Source organism: Nematolebias whitei, chromosome 2 (genome assembly GCF_014905685.2).
Source record: "Nematolebias whitei isolate Nwh7 chromosome 2, NemWhi1, whole genome shotgun sequence".
In the NCBI taxonomy this organism is placed as follows: Eukaryota; Metazoa; Chordata; class Actinopteri; order Cyprinodontiformes; family Rivulidae; genus Nematolebias; species Nematolebias whitei.
In genome coordinates this window covers 46783264-46788857 of record NC_056499.1, presented here as the reverse complement: position 1 = coordinate 46788857, position 5594 = coordinate 46783264, and the positions used below count along the sequence as shown (strand labels likewise).

At 38.2% G+C, this 5594-nt stretch overlaps 1 protein-coding gene across 1 annotated transcript in view; it reads right to left on the bottom strand.

The window, feature by feature from the left end:
* The window catches only part of LOC119424515 (metallophosphoesterase MPPED2), a 139748-nt gene that overhangs the window by 97644 nt on the left and 36510 nt on the right, over positions 1-5594 (bottom strand). The gene's annotated exons all lie outside the window — the stretch shown is intronic.

The following is a 5594-nucleotide window of genomic DNA, read 5'->3' as shown; positions in this document are numbered from 1 at the left end:
CTTCCCACACTCTTGCAATATTTTAAACAATGTTTCTAAACTCTAAAGGCTCTAAAAGAGCACAAAATGTCATGATTTCAGCTCTTTGCCTCAATTGCGATCTCGGCCACGCCCACTTCTCCACTCTGCACGGAGATCAGTTGATCAGCTGCAGTTAGAAGCTTATCCTGCAGTATATTTAGGTCGTAGATGTGAATATGGGGAAATAACATCTAAAATCCTCAAGCCCAAGTGTTTCACTGTACAGCAAACATGAAGATTTTCACTTTGTCAATAGTTCTGAAGGAGACGGTAGTTGTTTTTTTGCGCACCTGATTTTCTTCTTCCCACCTGAATGGAAAACGTGTTTTGTGAGGGAATCCAGACTGTCAAATGAAACGAGTACCGTATACGGCACATTATACACCCATCAACAAACTATTCTTTAGCAATGGTCTGGACAAGCAAAGACCTTTTATAATATTTGACCTTAATCTGTGACCTTGACCTTGAAGCTGGAGTGATGGGATGAAAGGTATATGGGACACTTCACCTATTGATGATACAAATGTGCATGAAGTTTCATTAAATTATCTTAAGCGGATCAAAAGTTTAAGGCCAGAAGTACATTTTTTTAATTGTACATCCAACCTTCAACGGGCGTTTACCGATAATTAAAGAATAATAATATTTCAAGTCAAACCAAGCTGCAACATGAAAATGACGACTGCGAGGACAGAAAATATGTAGCTTTCAATGCATAGCTTTCCCTTTTCTGAGACAAAACAGCTGTGTTAGGTTTGGAGGGTTTCTTAGAAATCAGTCTGTATACAACAGCACCAATTATTTACGAGTAAAACAAAACATTTTAGACATAGTGCTTTCTCTTGACCCACTTCACTTTCCTCACTCAGACTCTGCCTTCATCAACGAGGACATAAAAAACAGCCTTTGAGTGAATATCAGAACCTTTTACGTGGACTTTGTTAAAAGGACTTCATTATGTCGGTAAAGCTCATTTAGGAGATGGAAAAGGTGCAGCGTAAATAGGATTTTTGTTTTTTCCATTATTGTCCTCTAAAGACCAGACAGTCAGCTGGGGAGAAAAATCTAACAAGCTCTGCTCCAAAACATCGGCCTTACCAATAAAAAAATGACTTTTTATAAATATGCCAAAAGTTAGAAATAATATATATAACAGTAATACACACTTATCATTTTAAATTAAGGCTTTAACCTATGACAAAGGTTAAAGCCTTTGCATTTAAATCAAATTTACTAATTGTACACTGACCGTATTTTCCACCTTATAAGTTGCACTTTTTTGCATAATTTACATGCCCTGCGACTTATCGGCCGAAGCGACATATCTATGGATTTTTGTACTATATTTATAAACCAATTTTTGGCTGAGATATGACGGTTTTCATTCATTCTGACTGATTTTTTTTACAGTACCACTTTCAGCCACTTGATGGCAGCAGAGTAGTAGTATGGCATGCTGTTGTAGCATATAATAGGTAAATGTGGCTTTAATGACAAATTCTAAAAAAGTTAAAGACAAAAACAACTGGACTTTATTTATTATACTTTATACATTATTGTTTTTTTTCTTGAACTTTTTTGAATTTACCATGTCCTGGATGACAGAATCTTCACCAGCTTTTAATGATTTAATCGGCCTGCCACAGTCTGGCCACCTTGGTTCTACTCGCTGCTTGGACCAACCAGCTGAACCGCCCCGGGGAAATACAGCTAATTTGACCATTAAAGTGCATTTTTTAAGCAAACGTTCAACTGAGACACACCTTTGCTATAATTTCGAGCAAACAAATAATTGTTTAAGTGCTTTTCTTGTGAAATTTCGAAGAAACGAGCCGCGTTCCTCCTTCCTGATTTCCTCCCTCTGTGCACTCTCGGACCACTGAGGCAGCGAAACCATTTTTGAAATTAAGCTAATTTGACCATTAAAGTGCATTTACAAACGATAGACTGAGAAACACATTTACTATAATTTTGAGCAAACAAATATTTGTTTTTAAGTGTTAATCTAGTGTAAGTGTTAATCTAGTTAAGTGACTCATAATAGATACGATGTATACGATGAAGCAACATATTTGTGGATTTTTCCACTTTATTAGACAAATATGGACTGATGCGAATTATAAGGCGGAGAGACATGTACGGTGGAAAATACGGTATTTTCACAATATACATTTTCTTTAATGTCAATCCATTTTTATAAAGTTATACATTTTCCTTTTTTGTGACTTTCACAAACCAGTGTAGTCTCATGACATTCACGTCTTCAAAGGAACCTTTCAAGGCCAGCGAAACAAAGCTTTGTTCTACTTTCCTCTGCATCCATTTCCAATCATGGCCGATATCTCTGTTTTGGCACAGGCCAGGCAAAGAGTCCACAGAAACAAGTGCACACTGTGACAGAACGCTGTTTTCAGGTGGTGCCAGCAGGTTCTGATGATTGTGTTCCAGGACTTAAGTGCACAACGTGTGACACGCTCAAGAGGAAGAAAGGGAAATTTGATCCATCCATTTCTGATTAGTCTGTTCAACAATGAATCAGGTAAAAAAAAGAGATACTAAGAATGTCTAAACTCAGTGTTTCCCCTACCATTATTCAAGGAGGGTGTCCCGCCCTGTTAACAGAACCGAGCGCGCCACCTACCAACCCCACCCCCCGCCCCCGACAACTGCCGGCTAGGCCTGTCATGATAACAAATTTTGCTGGTCAATTAATTGTCTCAGAAATTATTGCAATAAACGAAAATATTGTTTGAAATTTGACAATAATTAGTAATTATTGTCGTATTTAAGAAGACATGTTTGTTAATTTGTTCTGTGTGTAGTACCTTTTTTAACCACCAGATGGCAGTATGACTGTTTGAACTGAAGGATGGATAGTGAGGGAGCGAGCAGCGTGTCTCTAAGAAAAATGGGAGGGAGGTCCCTTGACGTGACATGAGCTGTCTCTCCCTTTTTTTTTGGCTCTCAAAATGGCGGATGCTCGGTGTGGTTTGAGCTCTTTAGCATTTTTCATACAATGCTTTTAATAAAAATAAAAAAAATCAGTAAACAAGTTCTCAGCTTCTTTTTGCAGAGAAAAACAACTTTTTACACGAAGGCACAGGTTTCAACCGTGAATTTTGGAGCTTCAACAAGACGGAGGTTTTTTCCCCGAGGTCGGCCTGTTAGCTCATCTCGTAGCTTAGCTTCTCAGCTTAGCTGCTTTTAATGATCCAAAAACGCAATTTTGGACGATTAAAACAGATTTTAAAGAGAAAGGGAGGAGTCAGTGAAGAACACCGGAGTTGAGCCTTTTGTCATCCAGTATCTTCAGTAGAAAGAGAGAGAGACGAAGAAACAATAAAGCCGATAAATTAGGTCAATAATTTTCATTTATCATGTGATTAATTGATTTATTGTTTATTGTGACAGGCCTACTGCCGGCACTAATGCAGCTTTATTAAAGCTTTTAGGGGGAAAACCTGATAAACATTAGTTTTGGTGCAAGATATTCAAGTGGGTAGGAGTTACACTGTGGAGAAAAACAGAGGAACCAGTAGTTTTTTATTTCTTTATCCTGGCGAGTGGAGGTTCATTGGCGGAGCCAGGAGGTGACCATTGATGGCTAAGGCCACCTCCGATTAATCTTCAACCACCCCATTCATTTGAGGAACGTATACTGTTAAGCAATATTAATACTAGAAGCATGTTTTTCTGAAATGATAGAGGCCGACTTGCATATACCAGTGTTTCCCTAACCGTTATCCAAGAAGGGCACCTCGCCCTGTCAACAGAACAGAGTTTTGGTTGTTTTTACACCAACAAGCTCAATGTTGAAACACTGCAGAACAATTCTCAATTTACTGATTACTGTGAACCAGACTGTTAGTGGTGAGTGTTTGGTGTGAATGCAGCCTTCAGCTTCTGTAATCCAAAGCAGCAGATGAGTAGCCAGGCTGGGATTGGACTCAGTTAAACAGAACCCTGAACATACTACGAGTTGAAGATGTCAATTATGCTGCAGGAGGGATGTGAGAAATTTCTGAATTTAACCAGATTTTATTTCTATTTTCGTCGTGAAAACTAGGTCAGTGTCGCCGCAGGGACTGCTGTGAATCTTGACTGACAGTAAACTCTGGAGTCTGTAAAAAGGCCAACTTTGACAGCGATGCTCAACAGGGTGTAAGTGTTTGATACAGAAAATATCCATTTTAAAGTATCCCTGTATAAAAGTTTTAAGCTCTGCAGTAACAATAAGCAGACGTGCGTTTTAAGGATTTCTTTAGGAACCTTAAAAATCTCTTCAACTGTGCTACAAATATCCACTTTGCTTATGAAAGGTGAAATGATTTTTAAAAGCCAGGACTGATCGGAGCCTCTTAATGAGGACGTCGCTCTGGTTCATCATACTAAAGGAGGCAAAAAGTGAAGCTCTAATTGAATAGGGTTCAAGCGTCAGAGACTCACTGGAGGGATTATATATCCTCAGAGCTGAGAATGTCTTAGGTTTCCCAGGAGACGAACAGTAATTCTGTGTTTCCCTCCTTTGATCATGGATTAGCAAAAAAGGAGGATGGATACATTTTACTTTGCAATACATTTTTTTGTGTGTACAGTAGTCCCTCGCTACATCGTGGTTCGTTTATCGCGGACTCGCTCTATCGCGGTTTTTCAAAGTAAGATTGGACATGACACACAAATGGCTGATTGATGGATGAGCCGCATGATCGGCATGGACTTTATATTTACAATAAATTTTACATTATTTAGCACCTGCAGCACCTGTTGGAACCTGTTGTTCCTGTGTGCAGCTCACAGCTGCAGAAAAAAATCATCTGGTTCGTCTCTACTGTCTGTGTTGTCGGCCATTGTGGCAACGCTCTGCTCACACAAAGTTCCTCTTTGTCCTCACTTCCTGTTTCTGCGCATGCAAATGTCCGAACAGGTCATCAGGTTCATCTCAACAGAATGACATTTGTTTGTGCAATATGTTATTAAAAGGTAGCTTTCCAAATATGAACTTAAATTTATTACAAACATTTGATGTTGCAGATCCTTTAAAATGTTCAACATGAGTAACAACTTCTTCTAAAGTAACAGTTTTGTTATGGTTGGTTTTTGTTGTGTTTAGTTTACAGGAATAAGTTCATTTTCTTTTAAAGATTTAAAATGTCCTAAGTAATAAACTGATGTAAAGTTGGAAAACTCATTTTTCCTGCATTTCAAGATATTAAGTTTCCCTTACCATTATTCAAGAAGGGCATCCCACCCTGTCAAAAGACCCGAGCACCCTGCCTACCGAACTGTCCTCCCCCCATTTGACAACTGCGGGCACTAATGTTGAGCTAAGCTAGCCGCGCACAATATAGACGTGCTAGCTAAAAAGCTACAGAGGTAGCACTCCCATATATACATATGTATATATACGTATATATACATATGTATACACACGTATATATACGTATGTATACACACGTATATATACACACGTATATATACATATATATACATATGTATATATATACACACGTATATATACATATATATACATATGTATATATACGTATATATACATATGTATATATACATAT